At 38.5% G+C, this 21,819-nt stretch overlaps 1 long non-coding RNA gene across 1 annotated transcript in view; it reads right to left on the bottom strand.

Moving 5' to 3' along the window:
* Window positions 1-4,649: 4,649 nt before the first annotated feature.
* LOC105509960 overlaps window positions 4,650-21,819 on the bottom strand; it is a 222,799-nt gene continuing 205,629 nt past the window's right edge. The window contains exons 3-6 of the long non-coding RNA XR_001001500.1: window positions 15,314-15,411; window positions 7,674-7,835; window positions 6,132-6,231; window positions 4,650-5,900 (exon numbers count right to left, since the gene is read on the bottom strand). This is a non-coding gene — a long non-coding RNA (uncharacterized LOC105509960). The remainder of the gene's footprint in view (window positions 5,901-6,131; window positions 6,232-7,673; window positions 7,836-15,313; window positions 15,412-21,819) is intronic.

Raw genomic sequence — 21,819 nt, forward strand, 5'->3', positions numbered from 1 at the left:
TGCCATACAAGAGTCTGGAGATCTGAATTTGTTCATCCATTTATTAATTTATTGAATCATTATTCATGCAACAAAATTGATTATTGACCGCATGGTGGGGGCCAGGCCCTATGACAGGCACTGGATTTAGGTTCTGTTTGTTACTTACTAAGTATGCAAACTTGGGCAACGCATTTAACATCGCTGTACAGGGAGGAAAAGAATCCTCATGTATAAGGGAGAGGTCTTCCCCATTAAAGGAAAAGACAAAGCCCTCCATACTTTGTTCAGATATCTGGGTTTCCAGATGGAGAGGTGTGATAGAGTAAAAGGCCTAAATTCTGTCTCCTTGAGTTTCCTTTTCCTCATAGAGTTCTCACTTGGATTCCTCTGGCACACCCGAAGGGTCTGGAATGGTTTCTATCATCTGCTTCATGGCTTAGCAAAATCCCTACTTGTCCCCTAGGGCCCACATTAAACGTTAGAGCTCTTGAAACCTCCATTGACTCCCTACTACCTTAGTAAAATAAATCCCTCCCATCTGCCCCACTTTGAACACTCAGCTCATCAAGTTGTTGTGTAGCTGACTTCTCTGTGTGACTGGAAAATGGGTTCTTCTGAGAAGTATGTTTTCTTCCCTCTGTCTCCCCAGCCTTTGGCTGAGTGTCTGGCCCAGAATATATTATCTGTAGTTAAATGGATAAAAAGTCACCAGGCCAGCAGAATAGCTGACAAGTGACACCGTGGTGGAAGGAAGTCTGAACAGACTTACTATGACTCAGAAAAAGACACCTCTCAACTAAGATAGCTAAGAATATCAGTAACTACTCACTGAGGGACACTGAGAGACCAGGGGGCCTTGGGGGTGGGAGGTAGGGGTTTGAGTCAATGGAACTTGCTTGTAGAAGACAGAAGGGTGGTCAATTATTTTCTTTAATAAAATTATATTACACCCCATATCTTTGTAAGTTAGAGGTAGATGATGGCTTACTGAACTGTCTATGCAGAGATGTGCCCAGATCTTCAGATGGAAGTTTGAGCCTCAAATGACACACCCTTGAAGACTTCTGTGCCTTGGGCATCTCTAGCTCAGGGATGCTAATACTTCTTCTAATAGAATGTTAATAGTTAAGGAACAAAGACATCCATCCTAAGTAGTGTGGTTGTTCCAGATATATCATATTTATGTATCTTGCTATATTGCTTTTGCGTTTGTTTGTTTGTTTGTTTTTAAATAAGCCTTTGTTTGGTGAGTATGTACTGCGTTGGTGCAGGCATTGTGCTAAACGTTTTGCATGTATTGTATAATTTAAAACAAATGTAGCAAAATGGGGGGAGCTGTTTTTATATTCCCCCTTGGAACACCTCTTGGGAAGAAAACAAATATGATTGCAAGCAATATTTTGATAAAGAACTTGAAGTGAGAGATGAGACTTCAAAAATCATAGTGAAGTAACATCCGATGACTGCTAAACAAAAATGTTCTGATAGACAAGTGGATGCCCATTTAATGGCAGGGCTTCTGAACTGCTGAGCAGCAACATGACCATGGGCTGTGCAATGGTGTGAAAGTTTGGAGCAGGACTGAATTGTTCATAAATAATAGAAGAGAGGCTGAGGACAGTGTTCAGAAGGGATATTGGGGATTGTGAAAATCCCACTGTAGGACATGTGACAAAACCTTCTCCATCTCCCCTAGGAAATCACCAGAAAACTCTTTCTTATTCCTAATGCTCTTGGGAACATGAAGATTTGTTGGCAAGATAGAAAGAAAATCTGAGGTCGGCAAAGTCAGCAGACATAGGAGACAACCATAAATCTGGGTGACATTCAATTCACAACCCAAGGAGGCAAAAGATATTACCTTAATTTTACAGGTAAGGAAATCAAGGCTTGGATAAGTCTGTTGTCCAACATTCACAGCTGGAATGGCTGGGCAGCCATTCAGACAGGTTTGTTTGTTTCCAAAGGCTATAATTTTAACCCTAGAAGGTATTTCCCTCTATGATTCTATGACTGCTTTCTACTTATCAAAAGCTCGGTAAGTTTGATGATGTCTTTGCCTAATTTTATTTTAAGCCACATTAATAACAGAAAACATCATTGTACATAGCGTGGAAAGAGAGGAACACTTCTAGCCATGGAGTATAAATAGCTAACTGATCTCCTGTCTTCAAAACGGGACAGAAGTGAAACTTCAGCAGGCGGAGTGACTGCACGTGAGGGAAGAGAGCAGCCTCTTTGCACACATGGGCACACACTGCCGAAAATGAGATTTGAGTTGTTGCTGCCATAATCTCCACAAACGCCCACCATGGAATGACATCACTGCCAAAGCCCAATTAGTTCAGAGAAGACCCTGGCACTGGATGATATTGCTTCAAGATGGCATGAAATTCCAAATATAAATTGGGTCCGCACTGGGCGATGATTCAAGAAATCGTATTGGCCAGTTCACAGGACTAGAAATCCTTTAGACAGGCTTTGGAAATTGTATCACTCCAGATACAGACAGAGGTAGAGTTACAACCCAGACCTCTCAATAAACATCTAGAAAAAGAAATGCAGGAGTCCTCTGACAATGATGTGGTTATCATATCACGGATTACACTTACAGAAGATGGAGAAAAAGTTTATCAAGATGCATCGTCTTCTTAAGCTGCCTTATCTTTTCAGGAAAACAACTGTCAAACATTTAAAATAGTAAGAACTCCCCACATTTGAATTGCTCTTTACAGTTTGCTTGCATGTACTTAATTGGAGCTTACCTCCACGACAGCCCACTAGGATCAATACAATTGTTGTTGCTATTCTATAGATAAAAGCCTAATGTTTAAGAGAGGTACATTTTGAAGGTTACTTGAGGGCGGAGATTTTGTATCCCTTTTCTTTGTGTCTTCAGCTTGTTTCCTAGGGCCTGACCTGTCACAGGATGCTACAAATGCCAACTGAATTGGATGGAATGGAACTGAGTGACCTGCCCAAGCCCAAAAGTCACAGCAACAGAACTCACAGCCCTGTGTTCATTTCTACCTGATGTGCTGTCACATCATCGATCTAATGCTTATCATGTGCCTGTTTTGTGCCTGGGCATGTAAAAAACACTGGAAGTCCAGGTGGGCTCCATGTAATCATGAAGATCCGTGGAAGAGGTAGGTGGAAGAGAGAGCCAGAGAGACCACAGTGTGAGGAGGACTTGGCTCATCATTGCTAGTTTTGAAATTGGAGGAAGGAGCCATGAATCAAAGAATGCAGGCAGCCTCCAGAAGGTTAGAAAAGGCAAGGAAATGGATTTGTCCTACTGCCTTCGGAAAGAACACCACCCTGCAGGCACTTAGACTGTAACCCAGTGGAACCCATTTTGGACTTCTGTTCTCCACAACTGTAAGATATTATTGTATTGCTTAAGTCAGTGGTCCCTAACCTTTTCGGCACCAGGAATCGGTTTCATGGAAGATGATTTTTCCACAGACCAGGATGTAGGGGGATGGTTTGGGGATAATTCAAGCACATTACATTTATTGTGCACTCTATTTCTATTATTACATTGTAATATATAATGAGATAATTACACAACTCATTATAATGTAGAATCAGTGGGAACCCTGAGCCTGTTTTCCTGCAACTAGACAGTCCCATCTGAGGGTGATGGGAGACAACGACATATCATCAGACATTAGATTCTCATAAGGAGGATGCAACCTAGATCCCTCGCATGTGCAGTTCACAATAGGGTTTGCACTCCCATGAGAATCTAATACCACTGCTGATCTGACAGGAGGTGGAGCTCAGACTGTAATGCTCACCAGCCCACTGCTCACCTCCTGCTGTGGGGTCTGGGGGTTGGGGATTCCTGGTGTAAACCACTCAATTTGTGGTAATCTGTTACAGTAGCAATAGGAGTAGCAAAGTATAAGGTAGCAAAGGACTACCCTGATTCAAGAAGGATGATTCCTGCATGGATCAAAAACTGACGGTTTTCGTATCCTTCATTTTGTGTTTTACTTCCAAACATTTGCACTAAGAAAACAATCAGAATTCTCATGAAGGTTTATATAAGAATTTTCATTTACAACATTAAAAAGTTAAATAACAAGGGATTAATACCCAGCCACACAACCCAGTACTATGTAGCCATTAAAAAAATACTTTCTTTGAAAAATATTTAATAGCATGGGAAAAGCTGATGATCAAGTTTAAAAAACAGGTTACAAAATAATACATAATTCCAGTTTTATAAATGTTGAAATAAATATATCAGAATGTTAATGATGAAATAAAAATTTAAGGTAATTTCTTAAAAAGGTAATGATGGTTACCTTTGTAGGGAAAGATTATGGGAGTTTCTTTGTTTCCTTACACATTTCTGTATCTTTCAGAAATGAGCATGAATTACTTTTATAATCAGAAAAAGAAACAATTATGTTAAAAATAAAGCAAGCCCCTCAGGTAACAAGAGCCACAAAATTCAACAAGCCTTTGACTGAATAATCTCATTCATGAGAATATATCCTAAGGAAATAAAAGGCAAAAAAATCTTATAAGTGAAAAGGTTTTTGCAGCAATGTTACTTACAATCATTTAAAATGGGAAGCAGCTGACTATCCAGCAGTTTAATTATGATCAAACAAATTATAATATATTTGCTTGATAGAATACTGTGCAGTCATAAAAATAATTAATACAAAGAGTATCTAGAAATACAAAAACTACAGAACAGTACAAAGTGAAAAACTGAAGCACAAAACATACAATATCTACAACTGTGATTATTCCACTTACGTATGGATAAAGATAGAAGAGATAAAAATTATAAATAGGTGCTATGTCAAAGAATAGGGATTCTGAGAGTAATTTGTATAAAGTTACTTCAATAGTAGATAGAACAATTTCATACAAAATATACACCAGCATATAAGTCAAGAAAACTGAGGATGGAAGACTGGTTGAGAGCACTGGAATTATAATGACGACAGAAGTAGAAGCAATATCTGTGAGAAAGGGCACTGGGGACCACCCACACGGGGGCATATATTTTTATTTTTATTTATCAGTTGAGCAAATATTTCTTAAGCTCCTTTCCTCAAATATGAGTAAAACTGAAATGAAAAACAAGAAAATGACAAACACAAAACTTAGCGTTTGGGTTACTTTTGGGGAGCAAGGAGAAGGATTTCATTGACAAGGGAAACACAGAGACTTACATAAGGATTGAAAATTTCCTAGTTTTTAAATTGGGTGGTGGGTACATGAATATTCTTTTTTATTATTATTCTGATGCATTACGGGTACTTACAACCATGCTTGGCACACACTGGCTCACCAAAAAAGTTATCTGTAGAATGAATGAAGCTTTTCAGTGGCTCCTTAAATAAAGCTCAATCCTTTAATATGGCATCCAAAACCCTTCAAGAATTGGCTTCTACTGAACCTATCAATTAACACCAATGACTCATCATCTAATCTATGGCAATTTCTGTTCATTATTCACTAAATACACAGGACTCTTTGGTGCCTCTGAGTCTCTGTGTATGCTATTTCTTCTGCCTAGAATGTTTTTCTTCACCAGGAAAACCCTACTCTCAAGGCCAAGTTCACCATAGCTGCTTTGTGAAACCTTGTTGATCTCCCTAATTGCTTTCTCTTCTGCATTCCCATGGTATTTGTCTTATGTGCTGCATCAGAACCAGTAGTGTGTTAATCTATGATAACTCTTACATTGGTGCTATTGCTCACACAGTCCTCTCAGTTCTATTATCCTTGCAGTAACTCTGTGAATTAGACTTCTTTAGTCCTCTCAACAGATGCAGAGGCTGTGTCCACAGGTCAGGTCAGATGACTCGCTGCATCCAAGTTGACAAGTAACAGCATAGGACTTCAATATTGGCCTTCAGATTAATATGGCCTTTGAAGGGATGGGGCTGCCACAGCAAGAAAGGACAGAAAGCTGAGAGGCTAAAACCGAGGTCTCCAGTGATACAGTGAGCATATGTAAGATGAGAAAGGGCATTTTCATGAGAATTAGGATAGGCCATGAAGGTAAAAATCAGTATGGTTAAGGCATTTAAGTTATACTTGTAAAGTAGAAAGTAGAATGGGATAAAAGAATGAGCACCAAAAAAAGTAAATGAATTCAAGAGAATAAATCCTACATCTTACCAAGAAGGTTCAATATAGGAGAATAGTTTCTATGGTCTCTAAAGTAAGAAACATATCCTATTTTTCTTTCATTTTGAGTACCTAGAATACAGCCTGGCAACAGAAAGAGACTCAACATGTTGAATTAATTAATGAATGAAAGGATGTGTTATTAAGAAACACAATTAGTTTTTAGCTTTCTTGCAACTGTATCACTTTAGCCACTTAGCCCTATTAGTCCAGGGGGACTGAACATTCATTTCTTTTGTATTTAATAATTTAGATCCTAAAATACTTTTGGGTTTGCTCAAAGCGAAAACAAAATATTAATTTGTTTGAACCAGTTAACTTGTATTTAGGCAGTAAACTAGATTTAGAATGTGTTAGACAAGAGAAACCTGCTCTATCTTTCATAATATTCTCAACATTTAAGACATACACAATACCTGATTTGAAATAAAAAAAAAAAAAGAAAAACCTTCATGTCAAAAAGTCGCAGATCCAAAAACCTATAAAACATAAAGCTTTGACTTGCCATGAAGAGGTGGTTCTAATGAAGCTAAGACTAATGGAGCAAAAAAGACACTACTGGAAAACTCAAAGGCCCTTGAAACCATCCCATAGAACCCCAATGGCTGCCCACTTTTTAAGTCTATCCTATTACAAAAAGCATGTTTTTGGAAAATTGGTCATTAGGCAAATAGGCATTCAGTGAATTTGTTTCTTCAAATTAATTCTAAGAGAATTGACCTTGGGCCATGGCTCTATATTGAGACTAGGCACTGTGTGTGGTTTCACAGCCTGGCTTGTTGAGGCCATCAGTAGTTCTTGACTGACCGTGGTCCTGGGATATACATCAGGCAAAGTACAGGTCTACGTTCAGATACACTGATAAAAAGGCAGTGTTTGCAATAAGAATTGACTTAAAGGATGTGCCAAGAGGTGCCTATCATGGAAAGGACTAAGGGTCTTGCCCCAATTACTTCTCTCTATGCCTCCTCGTATGTTTTCTCTTAGCCAGGGAAGGGTGTGGACAGCAATTCCCATTAAAGAACCAGGGCTGGATCTCCCATATGACAGTTCATATATGCATTCACTCTGATGGACTTTGCCATCCCCTGACCCAAATCTCATTCATTCATTCAAAAAATATGTATCACCTGTCTATACTCTGTTATAGGAGCTTGGAGATACATTGGTGAACAAGACAGGCAGATCTGAGTTCTTATTAAGCTTACATTCTAGAAGGAGAAAACAATAAGAAGGAAATACCAGTGCCTGGAGAGGATGAAGCCCATGAAAGTCTTTGCTTCTGTAGTCCACAAGGTGTTTAGTCTTTATTCCATCATCTGGTGACATTAAACAAACACCTGCCACTAAACTAGACCAAACAGCAGACCTATTCAAACTCTCAGCAGTCCCCAGAAGAATTTGATTACCAGAGGTGGACCAGGGAGAATATCTCTATTTGGTCCAATTTCCAAATAGAAATTCTCAGTGTTTGATGAATAATGAATGTGAATAATTAATGCATCTGAGAAAGAAAAATTTCTTACCTGTCAGTTACTTATCTTGGAGATTACACATCCATCACTACTCCCCCGAGGGGCTAGACTCATCTCCATAGAAACTGGGGGCAACCTGAATGTTAATTATGCCTCAATGCCAGATTTCCTGCTCAGAATGTGACTCACCAGAAGACCTTCTAGGACTTTGTTCTGAAAAGTAGAGAATTTAATTTATCTGACATATTTTTTAGAGCCCCAAATAATGAAGTATCTTAATAAGCATAAGAAACTATCAAAAGTCTGGCTCTGCGTGTGCGCACATGTAGGAAAGTTACTGTGGTCTGAATGTTTGTGTTTCCCTCCAAATTCATATGTTGAAACCTAATTCACAATGCAATAGTATTAAAAGCTGGGGCTTTTGGGAAGTCGTTAGGCCATGAGGATGGAGTCCTCATGAATGGGATAGATGCTTTTAGAAAAGACGCTTAAGGGAGATTGTTCATGCCTTCCACCATGTGAGGATGCAACCAGAAGGCACTATCTGTGAGCCCTCACCACTACCAAATCTGCTGACACCTTGATTTTGGACTTCCTAACCTCTAGAACTGTGAGCAATAAATTTCTGTTATTTACAAATTACTCAGTCTAAAGTATTTTGTTATAGCGCTCAAGCAGACTAAGACAAAAGGATTACACAGAAGCACATGCATCTTCTGGGAAAGAGATTGATGAGAAGAAATACAGCCTTGATTTATTGGTAACGTAAGTGCTAGCACCTAGAGAAATGACTAACATGTTGTAGATGCTGACTGCATATTATTGTTATTTTTGAATGTTATGTGGAACGTTATTGAATGAACTACTAATTCTGTGCTGTGAGAATATAACAATTCTCATTTTTATGGTGACATTGTTCAAATGTCCCTTTTATATACATTCTACACAATATCCTTTTTATATACATGATTTTATTTTTATGTACATTATTTTATTTCATTTTATATGCATCAAAAATGAGATAATACCATATTATTTGAAATAATAACATAATAATGAAATAGTAACAACCTAAAATACAGCTACAGGCCCGCAATACCTTGTTCATAATCTTTTTCTAAAACTCTGAAAACCAAAAGTTCTGGGAAAACTCACATAATGACAAAGCCTCTTCATAGTCTTTATCCCATTTACTTGAATATGATACATTTTGCTGCAGAAATAGGAATGTGTTTCCTTTTGGAGGGCTTTCCAGGTCTTGCCTTGCTTTGTTTCAATTTATGCATCATATGCAACATATTACCTTTCTAAAATCTAAAAAAATTCTGAATTCCAAAACCCATCTATCTGCAAGGGTTTTTATTAGACTCACATTGTCATCCCAATTTTATAATTGGGGTCCTTTGGTTCAGAAAAACTAAACAATTTACTCAAGATCATGGAGGTTTTTGGTTCATGGATTGAACCAAAGTTCTCTGATGCAAAATCTTTTATTTTTTTCCTACTACACCAACACTTCAATTAATCTGAAATTGAGCATTGAGATAATTATCTGTCTTATGAACATAAAAGAGCTAAAGTTGGTCAGAGACTGTGCAGATTTAGTCATTGCAGCGGAGGCTGAGGAAGAACGAACAGCACAGGGCCTGGGGATGGGGGTGGGGTAGGGAGGTCTCATGTGGAGAAACCTCTGCTACCTTAAGGAAATGATTTCCAAAACTTCATCTCATTCTCCAGCACTAAAGTGTGGTACATGAAGTGGGAACTGACCACTGATCATTCCATAGATGTCTTGTGAATAAATTAGATGTAGATGTGACCTAAGATAGTGCTATAATGCCACATCTATTTTTTTCTAATCATAGGTTTTTTATTTGAGGTTGAGTGTTACCAGATCTCTTTGGTGGAGGGAGAGTAAGACGACTAAATTATAAGGTTGGCACTTGTATCGGTCAGGAAAATCTAGGTTATGCTGCAGTAACAAATAACCCACAAGGCTCTGTGACTTAAAACAGTAAAGATTTATTTCTTTTTTATGTAACATGCCCATCATGAGAAATTAGGGGAGGCTCCACTCATTGTAGTCACTCTGGGACTTGGGATGACAGTGCAGCCACAATCTCACACATGGTTTGCTACACAACAGAAGGAAAGAGAAGCAATAGCTTGCCCTGGCTCATTAAGGATCTGCCTAAGAGTGATACATTGTCACTTCCACTCAATACAGCTCATTGGTCAAAATGACTAATTGAGCCACACCTAACAGCAAGTGGGCAGGAAGTCCAAAATTCATGAATACTGAGATTTTCAATAAATTGACCTGTCCAGTAAATATTTCCTTGAGTGTCTGCTAGTGCCCAGCCCTGTTCTATGCACTAGAGATTAAAAATTGTGTTAAATGCTATGAAGAGAAAGAAAGCAGGATAAGGGGAATTGAGTGACAGGGCTGAGGAGGGAGAGGAGAAAACAAGGCCAGGGAAGGACTCTCCAAAGCAGAGACCCAAAAGAAAACAGAAGAAAGAGGCTGGGTAAGGGAGATTCTGCCTTTAAGGCAGAAACACGACATCACGAATCCAAATCTCAGGAAAATCCAGAATGATTCTCAAAATAGGGACAGAGAGATGAAACATCAACCAGTATGTATTGGTGGGGCTGAAACAGCCCAGCTCCTTCTCTTCCAGCCTTGTAAGACATGTCCCACTTCCTTCTTTTTCTGACTAAAACAACACATGTGACAGAACACTTCCTTTTTCCCCATGGTTAAGCAGCATGCAAAAGAGCTTTACTTCAGGAGAGAATGGCAATCGGCAATTGTTTGGTAAACAAATGATCCCCCATTTATGCAAAATCTGTATTTCAGGTGTCTTAGGTGTTTTACATACTTTATTTCATTGAGTAGAGTTGTTGTAAGAAGTATAAATTATATAGGATTATTATTACCATTTTACAGGTGACAATCTATATAGAGGGGTAACTAACTTTCTGGGGTGGGGGGGTGAAACAGATATTTCATAGAAAAGTTAGACTCTGGCTCCCAAGCTTGTGCTCTTGATTACTATGAAACACAGCAAACTGTAGACTTTCTGAAAGAAAAATTTGAGAAAATCCACATGTTCACCTGAATTGTTTCATAATTTAAAGATAGAATTGCCCCTATCACAGGAAGAAGGAACATTATCTAGATCTCTTCGCTAGATTATTCCTCTTCTGGAATAATAATAATTATTACTGTAATTAATAACTATTATTTAGTATTATTCCTCTTCTGGAATAATAATCACGATTGAATTTATTTGCTTCCTGTCTCTCACCACTAGAAAGTAAGCTTCATGAGTGTCCACTTTTTTCTCACTTTTATTCTCATGCCTTCCACCATAGAAAAGCACTTTACATACAATTAGTAATTATAAATGAATAGTTAGAATGAATGAATGAGTGAGTGAATGAATGAATAGGAGAATTCAGGAAAAGCTCTCTTACTTGAGCAGGAGATCTTAATCTGGGGTACATTAATGGACTTGGGGGTATCTTTTAATGCCTTGAAATTACATGCAGTTTTGTGGAGAGAAGAATGTATTTGTGTGTGTCATCAGATTTTCAAACAAGACAATAATCCACAAAAGTTAAAACCACTCTGTGTGGCATATTCATACAATGGAATATTATTCAGCTCTAAAAAGAAATAAAGTTCTATACATGTTACAACATGGATGAAGGTTGGAAACATTATGCTAAGGGAAAGAAGCCAGACACAAAAGGCCCACATTCTGTATGATTCCATTTATATGAAATGCTCAGAAAAGGAAAATCCATAGACACACAAAGTCGATTGGTGGTTTGCCAGAGCCTGGAGGGGGAGGAGAGGGTAGAATGAGGAGCAATTGCTTAATAGGTATGGGATTTTGTTTGGGGTGATGAAAATATTCTGGAACTAGATAGTGGTAATGGTTGCATAACACTGTGACTATACTAATGGCCCTGCATTTTACATCTTCAAATGGTAAGTTTAACGTGAATTTTACCACAATGGTAATAATAATAAGAAAAAAATTACTTTATGAATAAAGGAAAGAAGCAGAGTCAAATTATTTCATACATCTAACAGGATGGATGGTGGAATGAGTCTGAGGAGTTGTCAGTTACAATCTAATATTCTAATAATATTTGGAATGAGAATATTTACAACACTAGGGGTAACAACTTCCATTTGTTTCAGGTTTTGCAGTTTTGAACAACTTTCCAAATGCATTACTTAATTTAGCTGTTAGAAAAAAACTTGTGAGATAGCCAGGGTAGATACAATTTCATGATTATCTCTACTTTAAAAATTAGAATGATGAGGTTCAGAGAAGTTAAGTCATTTCCCCAAAGTCACATGGCTACCAAATGGTAAAATGAGACTGTAAACCCAGGTCTGCCTGTGCTTTTGACAATTTGGTTCTTCCAGCTTTTCTCAACCTTTCACGTCTTTCCAGAAATCACAAGTGTTCCTGTGTTCAGCCTCCCAACCCAGGTGAGAAAAAATGTAACGTGTCTTCTCTTATGTCTAGAATGACATCATCTCAATGTGGGCACACTGGGTGCCTCACTGTGATCAGAACTTCCCACTAGAAATTATAGACATCTATGGTCAATGAAAATACTAGGAAAAGCCGCATTTTTCTAATGTCAATTATTACTTCAGCAGTGTTTTTCCTAGTATTAATTATTACTTAATAAATGTAAATTTTTGAGAATGAGAATGTTTCCAAGTGTGGGATCAATGTTAAAAAAAAAAAAAAGAAAGTCTTTAAAGCTAGTGAAAGAAACTACAGATCTTGTCCAAGTTCCTCATCTTACCAATGAGAAAAATTGGCACAAAGAGGTTAGTGGCTTATCTGAGATGACACAGAGAGTTAGTTTCAGAAGTAAGAATGAAACTCAAGGCTTTTAAAAGCTCAATAAAAGCCCAAGGTAGCCAGCCTTCCAACGGAGTACCTCAGAAGAGATCATTTAGGTTGTGTATTTAGCCATCCAAGAATAAGCCCATGTTTATTGTGAACACAGAAAGAATTAGGGATTCAGTGGTAATAAGTGACCTAAATGTTTAAAATTGGCCTCAAATGAATCCATTTTCTACCTTTTGTTGTTTCCACTGTGCTGAAGCACAATGACGTAGTGACTTTATAATTTTAGCCAGGAGTGGCCAATTATCCAGAACTTGCCAGTCCTATTTTGTAAACACAGTTGGTAGCTGAGTGAATAATGCAGGGCTGTAGTGTCATTTTCATGCACGGAGACAAAGCCTTAGAGATCTTCCAGGCTGGGTTTCCCCAACCACAGTCAACTGACAGCCAGGGAGGAATGTTTACTGCTCTGGGCAGGTGGGCAACTCCACCTTCCTCCTCAGAGAGATCCTTTTGCTTGGCTCCCCTCCCCTCTGAAGTAGGGTGGAGGTGTGCAATCAATGTTTAAACAGCATTAGCCATCTTGGGGGAGAAATGTGGGAGAATACTCAAAAGAAGGCCTGTTAGAACAAAATTAATTTAACAAAGCTCCTCGGTGTCTGCTTTGAGCTGGAAGGAAGAGGTTCAAAATCATGTAAATTAAACCTTCACTCCCCCCATGAAGAAACTCAGAACAGAGAATAGATGTGACTTGCCCAGAGTCACAAAGTCAGGATATAGTAATCAAGGCTAGCCTGAGATCCTCCAAATTCCAGGCCAGTGCCTTCTCATACCTCTTCACATTCTCAGTCATTCTCTTTTAGATAAAATAACCATGATTCACAACACATCAATGCCACATTAGGCATTGAATATACAACATATTCTGCATGATTCCTTGGTTATGGTTTGATTCATATGTGCAAGGTTATGGGTTTTTGTCCTATGCACCCATATCTCTTAAGGACAAGTACAGAGCCTGTCTTGTAGAAAGACTGTGTGATCTGTTTAATGGCAACATGGATGATATGGATGAGACCATGTTGGGTTATCCTGTGACACACCATCTTTTCCTTGGAGTGTCAAGCCTTCTCTGCATGTCCGCTTTACAGTCCTTTTTTCCACCTGTTGAAATTTTTCAAGCCCCAATCAAAAGCTGCCTTCTATTATCTCTAGTGGAGAGGAAACTGCCAAGACTCTGACATCAGACAGCCTTGGAGCTGGGTGCTACCTTGACTACTGGTAATGCATGACGCAGGCAAGTTACTTAAACTCTTTGAGGTTCCAAATAACCTATTGTAAAAGAGTTAATAATACTGACCTCATTCAATTTTTCTGTTGAAAAAAAAAATGGGTAAAATTCCCAGCATAGCATGTGCCACATAGTAGCTTCTGTTTTTAAAGAAGTTTTTAATTAACAAGTAAAAAATACATATATTTATGGTGTACAACATGTTTTGATATATGTATACACTGTGGAATGGCTAAATTAAATTAATCAACGTACATATTGCCTCACCTACTTTTGTGGTGAGAATACTCAAAATCTACTCTGTTAGCAGTGTTCCAGTATACAATATAGTCACCATGATGCCCAACAGATCTGTTACACTTATTCCTCCTGTCTGACTGAAATTCTGTGCCCTTTGACCAACATCTCCTCAATCTCTCTAACCCCAGTCTCTGGTAACCACCATTTTACTCTTGGTTTCTATTGAGTTTAACGTTCGTAGATTCCACATATAAGTGAGATCATATTGTATTTGTCTTTCTGTGCCTGGCTTATTTCACTCAACATAATGCCCTCCAGGTTCATTTCATTTTGTTACAAATGACAGCATTTCCTTCTTTTTTAAGGCTGAATAGTATTCTACTGTGCATGTACAGCGCATTTTCTTTATCCATTCATCTATTGATGGACACTTAGGTTGACTCCATGGCTTGGCTATTGTAAAGAGTGCTGCAGTGAACACGGAAGTGCAGATATCTCTTCAACCTACTGATTTCATAGACTTTGTATATAAATTAACAAAGGTTAATTCCCTTCACCCCGGAGACGTCTTCCTCCTCAGGGTCCTATGGCTCTTTGCTTACTCTTCATGTGTTTATTATGCATCATTTCATAGATTATCAATGACCTTAGAACAATTCTATCTTCCCACTAGAATATAAACTTTCTTGAGGGCATAACTAGGTCAGACAAATCTTTGCCTTTGCCCCACCATGATTTCCTACAGCATCTAAAACAATGCCTAGCACAAATCTGACACACAAAATTTATTTTTGTAAAATTGGATTGTAGTGTCTGTGCGTGGTGGTGATGGGGCTGAGGGCATACTATTAAATACCTTTTAGAGTATTTGTCTACAAATAACAGCCCTCTTCTGTTGTCTTATGCATTTCTGTATGTTATGTCTTCTATTTTTCCTCTAGGATTAGGTAGCTAGGTTCGTCAGTGACACCCTTTCATTGCATGTGAGCATCTGAAGAGCTGACAGTCCCTCCGAGAGGGACCAAACTGTGTTTCTGTGCTGTCTCGTCATGCTCCCACCAAGAGGAAGTGGTATTTCAGGGACAGCAGATGACAGGGTGACATCACCCTTCTCCGTCAGTGCTCATTTCGTTTCTTCAATTTCAACGAAGACATGATAGAAAAGGTTGTTCCCTTATCACAGGGTGGCCTCTCTGTCTTATTTATTAGTGAAAATAAGGAAGGTTCCCCTTCACCCTGCCCTTCATTATAGAGCTTCCCATTTCAGTCCTTACCTTTTGGCCTGACTTTCTGGAACAAGTAAAGTCTAGTAACTGAAACTCAAATATTAAATTCATAGATCTTTCCTTCCATCATCCATCCATATCATAATCTAAAGGAATAAAAGAACTGTAAAATTTTTTTAACAGAGTCAGAGTATCGAAGCTTACGCATTCCCAAGAAAACAATTAAGGTTAACAAATATCTGTCAAGTATTATTACCAGGCAACATTTATGGAGATTTTATTATGATCAAGTCACTGTGCTCTACGTTTTGAGTATCTTGTTCACTCCTCATCAAGCCCTATGTGGAGGGTAGTATCACAAGAGAGGGTAAGTAATCTGCCCAAGATCCTGTGACTAGTAAGGGACAGGGCTGAGGTTTAGACCTGTGTTTGTCTGTCTCAAGAGGCTGCATTCATAATAATTACCTACTGCCTCACCCATCTGCACCTGTTGCAGTAACAGAATGCTCTCAACCATTATGTTACTGCTACTGGGGCAGAGTAACACACTCAAAGTCACTGAGTCATGAGTTAGTGATCTGGAAGTAAATAATTCATATCCCCCTCCCTCAAGAAGAAGCTCACAATTTTTTTAAAGTACCTGTATATACAAATATATATATATGTACACACATGTGTACATATGCATTCTATATAGAGAGAATGTGTGTGTATATATAATTAGAATATAGAGTGACTTAATGCTGTATTTATGCTACAAACAAATGGCTATAGAAGCTCCCAAGAGGCAGAAATAAGTTTTAAGTTGAAATCTGGGTAATGGAAAGAACTGAATATCTAATCTGCACCAGAAGTTATTATAGGTGATTTCACGTGGATGATCTCAGGTCATTTTACTTAACTACAAAATACCTCTGTGTGATAAGTGGGTAATATTACCCCCATTTTACAGATGTGGAAAGCAGGTCTCGTAAGCAGTTCTCATATAATAAGAGCAAACACCTATTTAGCATGTACTATATATTAGGCACTGTTGTAAACATTCTACATGAATCGATTCATTTAATCTGCATAACAGTTCAACTATACAGATGCAAAGACCATTTTTAAGATGAGGAACCTGAGGCCCAGAGTGCTTAAGTCATTTACGCAGGGTTTTATCACCAATCAGAGGTGACATCAGGTGGAGGGACTCTTGGATCCTTGCTCTCAACCATGACGTTATTGCTGCTGAGGCAGAGTAACATGCTCGAAGTTACCAGCTGAAAGGCGCAGAGCCAGGGTTTGGTCCCTGTCTGTCTGTCTGTCTGTAATAAAGACAATACTCTTTCTAAAAATTTATTATAAAATGTTTTATACCACAAAAAGAGACTGGAAATGTAGGTTGGAGTAAAGTGCTCTAAATGCCATAGTAATGAGTGAGAACTCAGTCTGTGTCAAGGGACGCCCTCAAAAGCATTTTGAGCAGGAAATCAAAATGCAATATGTTTAAGTATGCACTGAGGAGGAAAAAACTAACTAGAATGTACAGAACAAATCAGATGGAGCGAGGCAGAAAATAATGAAACCTATTAGGAGGATGCTGCAATAGTCCCAGGAGGCATGAGGAAGGTCTGAGTAAGAAAAGGGTCACAGTAAACTGATAATGGAGGGTGAGGGGTATTCAAGACAATATTTAGAGATGGCGTTGGCAGGACTTATCCAACGTGCAGGAGAGGGACAAGCTCAAGAAAACCCCAAAGTTTCTAACTTGAGTGATTAAGGCAAAGACGATGCTCTTAAATGATTTGGGTAACACTATAGGAGAAGTAATTTTAGTCATGTTGAGTTTCTGGTGCGTGTAAACCACTTAGTGAAGAAAACCAGAAGACAGACATTACAAGAATTAAGAATTATTTAATATCCCAGTAAGAATCTAGTAAGAATTTAGTAGGAATTTTTTAGTGTTCCAGTTTCTGGCTTCCTAAGAAACCTTTGGGGTTGAAGAAATGAATCTGATCTTTGGAAGCTGTTTTAGCTCATGAAGCAGTAGTTACAACCTGTGTTCTGCAACAGCACATACAAAGGATGTCATTAACAGGCACAGCATCTCCTTAGCCACACCAAGATGTCTTAGAATCTTCAAGTTAAAGGAAACAGGTGGTAAATTGTGCACACTTCCCCAAGTACCAGCTATAATTCCAAAATAAAATCTTTTCTTAAGAATTTTTGGCCGGGTGCAGTGGCTCATGCCTGTAATCCCAGCACTTTGTGAGGCTGAGGCGGGTGGATCACCTGAGGTCAAGAGTTCACGACCAGCCTGACCAACATGGTGAAACCTCATCTCTACTAAAAATACAAAAAAATTTAGCCAGTCATGGTGGCGCATGCCTGTAATCCCAGCTACTCGGGAGGCTGAGGCAGGAGAATCGCTTGAACCTGGGAGGTGGAGGTTGCAGTGAGTAGAGATCACACCATTGCACTCCAGGCTGGGCAAGAGTGAAACTCCATCTCAAAAAATAAAAAAATAAAAAGAGTTTCTACTGATGGGGAAATGTTTGGGATGTAGTCAGGTTAAGTGAAAAAAGCAGAGGAGAAAAAATTAATGTTTTCTAAAAAAGTTAACATATACGTACATGAATACACAGTCATGCATTGCGTAAAAATGTTTTGGTCAACAATGGATCACATATACGACAGTAGTCCCACAGGATTATAATGGAGTTTAAAAATTCCTATCGACCAGTCATTTCTCAATTATCCTGACCCTGTGTAGATCTAAGCTAATGTGAGTACTTGTATTTTAGTTTTTAACAAAAGAGTATAAAAAGTAAAAACCAAAAAATATTTTAAATAAAAAAGCTTATAGAATAAGGATATAAAGAAAGGAAATTTTTGTACAACTGTACATGTGTTTGTGTTTTAAGCTGTTATTTCAAAAGAGTCACAAGTTTAAGCAAATTACAAAGTTTATAAAGTAAAAAATTACACTAAGCTAAGGTTAATTTATTACTGAAGAAAGACCATTTAAAAAAATGAATTTAGTGTAAGCGTACTTAGCCTAAGTGTACAGTGTTTATAAAGTCTACACTAGTGTATGGTGATGTCCTAGGACTTCACATTCACTCACCACTCATGCAAGCTCCATTCATGGTAAGTGCCCTGTAGAAGTGTACCATTTTTTATCTTTTATACAGTATTTTTACCATACCTTTTCTATGTTTAGAATACAAATACTTACTATGGCGCTGCAGTTGCCTACAGTATTCCATTCAGTAACGTCTTATCCAGGTTTGTAGCCTAGGAGCAATGGTAGGTGTGTAATAGGCTATACCATCTAGTGTAAGTATACTCTATGATGGTCACACAATGACAGAATTGCCCAGGGACACATTTCTCAGAACATGTCCCTACTGTTAAGCCATGCATGACTGTATATACATAAATATACAATATATATTATATGTATACATATATTCATGTATACATATATATTGCACATAGAATAAACACTAGAGGAAATGCACCACAATATTAACGTAGGTCTTTTACTAATTGATTACTTATTGAGCACCTACAATATACCAGGCATTGTGTAATTCATTAGATATGGTGAGAAAAAATGGACCTAGTTGCTGCCCTCATAGAGTTTACGGTTTAGGGACTAAGCCTAAGATAAGAATTTAAAGACATTATACTTGAGAAACAGCCTAAGTCCAGAATCCTTTTAGTCTTTTATAGTTGGCTGAGTCCTTGCTTTCAGTCATTATGTTACTGTTCTGTAGGAATAAAGTAATGTGCCCAAAATTACCACCTAGAAAGGAGCAGAGCCAGGATTTGGATCATGTCTGTTCCATACCCAGTTGACACCAATTCTTTTAGTGACTAACCATTATCAAGTGTTTCTAAGACATTCAACTTAGTTTTCATAGAAATGATTCTCTTTTGCACTCGTATTTCATTTATTTAGACAGTATATAGTTAAATTCTACAGTTACGATAACAAGTATAATTGGCATTTCCATATTTGTGAATGAACACAAGTGATTCTTGGTGAGCAGGGACTCACCCAGAGTGGGCACAGATGCCCAAACCCACTGGTTGCCAGCATTCAGCGTGCCATGGGCATTGGTTGGCATAACTTAAGTAAGAGTATATGTCAATCTAATAAGTCAAGTAAATGGAAACTGATTAAAGGAACATATACTGTGCCATATTTCTGGTCACACAACTTGAGATTGCCATAACATTAGGCAGTGAAATCATACTGAGTTCCTTGTCAGCTGAAACATTATTTCATCATTATTATATCTACCTCTAAGTCACAATTTAGTACTTGTTTTGGGCTGAACTATCTGCCTCCCAAAATGTATATGTTGAAGTGCTTACCCCCTAGCACCTCAGAATATGACTGTATTTGGAGATAAGGCCTTTAAAGAGGTAATTAAGATAAAATAGGGTCACAAGAGTTGGCCCTGATCCAATATGACTGGTGTTTTTGTAAGAAGAAGAGATTACAGCACACACACATGCAGACTGAGGGGTGACCTTGTGAGGACAGCAAGAAGTTATTATCTGCAAAGCCAAGTGAAGAGGCTTAGAAGAAACCAAACCTACTGACACCTGGATCTTAGACTTCTAGCCTCTAAAACTGTGAGAAAATACACTTCTATTGTTTAAGCTATCTGATCTTTGTTATTTTCTATGGCAGCCCTAGCAAACCAATACATTATCTCAATGACTGCCCCATGGTCAGCACTCAAATATTGATCAAATGAATGAATGATTAAGAAACGTATCTTTCCCTCATCTTCGATTTTTGTAGTTGACATTTTGGGATCCCTACTACAGAAACTAAAATAATAATAATAATAGCAATAATAATAATAAGAAGAAGTATATGTGTGCTCTAGTTATCCACCAGTTCTGAAATTTGAAGATAAGAGAGTATATCTTCTTTTTCATCCACTCCTAACTCTTGATTCTAGGACTAGGTAAGGGAGTTCTTGTAAGTTCCAATTTAGGAACATGGTCACATGATCAGAGTTAAAATCCCAGTGCTATTAGAACATCAACTGCTTCTTGAAAGCCTTAAATTTCCTTGTGCTGGGCAACCAAGTCTCTTGGGGCTTTGCTGAGGCCCCTCGTGCAAAAAGACAAGGCTGGGACGTGAAACGGCCAAGAAAATTGTCAGGCAGCCAAGGAAACCTCCAAAGCCTTTGATATATGGCATATGAGGTCATGGGAACCAAGGCTGAACTTTCTCCCTCCCTTCTCCCTAAGGACACGAATTAAGGTACCCAAAGAACCTGACACAGCACCTGGATATGCTCTTAGCAACATGAGCACAAAACTAGGAATGGTAAATTACCTGGATTGCTAGTGATTGCACAGAGTGGCAGAGCCCACCCGACCTTCCAGAGTCCCTGGCCTAGCCTTATTGTTTTGAAAGGAAGGAAATTGAGGCCCAGAAAGGGGAAAGGTCTATCCCTGCTCTTGTCATCATCATTCATTAAGCCTTTGCAGTACAAACCAAAGACAAAGTTAAACGCTTCAATCTTCTATATTGTTACTTTTTAAAGATAATTTCCTCCCGAGCGTCCCTAATGAGCAGCCACCAGTCTTTGTCCAAACACTTCTAGGAAAAAGGAACTCTCTGTTTCTTGGGGCAGCTAAGTCATCTTTGAACAAATTTAATTGCAGGGGTTTTTTTTGTTTTTGTTTTTGTTTTTAATTGAGTCCAAATCTGCCTCTCCGCATCTTCCACCACTCAGTTCTTAACTATTGTGGAATAAATCCAACTCCTCTTCTCCATAATGGCCTTCATATATTTTAAGATGAAGAGGACTTTTAACAGTATCTCACAGGTCATGGTTTCAGCTCTGTATTCATCCTTGTCATTAACGTCAACTGGTTTTAAACCTCAGAGAGTGGGTCAACGACACGTCAACAAACAGAAACATAACATTCTAACAAATAAACTTTGGTCCTTTGATTTGGAATGAAATCATCTGTGAATCACCCCTAAATGGTGGGAAAGGTGGAATAGGGTTGCTTACTGATAAAGAGAATCCTTCATTCCTTTGCTGAATAACTCCTAGGCCTATTGCAGGAAGCCCTGACTAAGTCTTCCTTGGCTTCCTACCTGCACACTGGCCATTGCTCTGCCTGCCTCTTGCCATCTCAGCCCTGCCACTTTTGCCCTCACTTCTCCAGTAGGTCTTGGACTGAATGGTTGTAATGACAATCCATGAGGCCTTAAGCATCTGCCAAACTGCTTCCAAGGGAAACAACCCCAACCTTTCTCTTGCTATTCTCCTCCCAATACACTTGAAGTGAAACCAATACTTCTACCCTATTCCTGCTTTCTCTTGCTATTCCCCTCCCAATACACTTGAAGTGAAACCAATACTTCTACCCTCACACAGTTGATTGGAATGAAAACGAGTTATTGCTAAGGATCTTCCATGAGCTGGACTCATAAAGACCAACTACCCAACAGACAGCTCTTTACTGAGGAAAACTTGGCAAGCTGACCCAACCAAATCTTTGTTTGAAAACAAAATGAGCCAAAT

The sequence above is a fragment of the Colobus angolensis genome, unplaced genomic scaffold (assembly GCF_000951035.1).
Source record: "Colobus angolensis palliatus isolate OR3802 unplaced genomic scaffold, Cang.pa_1.0 Scaffold181, whole genome shotgun sequence".
Taxonomy (NCBI): Eukaryota; Metazoa; Chordata; class Mammalia; order Primates; family Cercopithecidae; genus Colobus; species Colobus angolensis.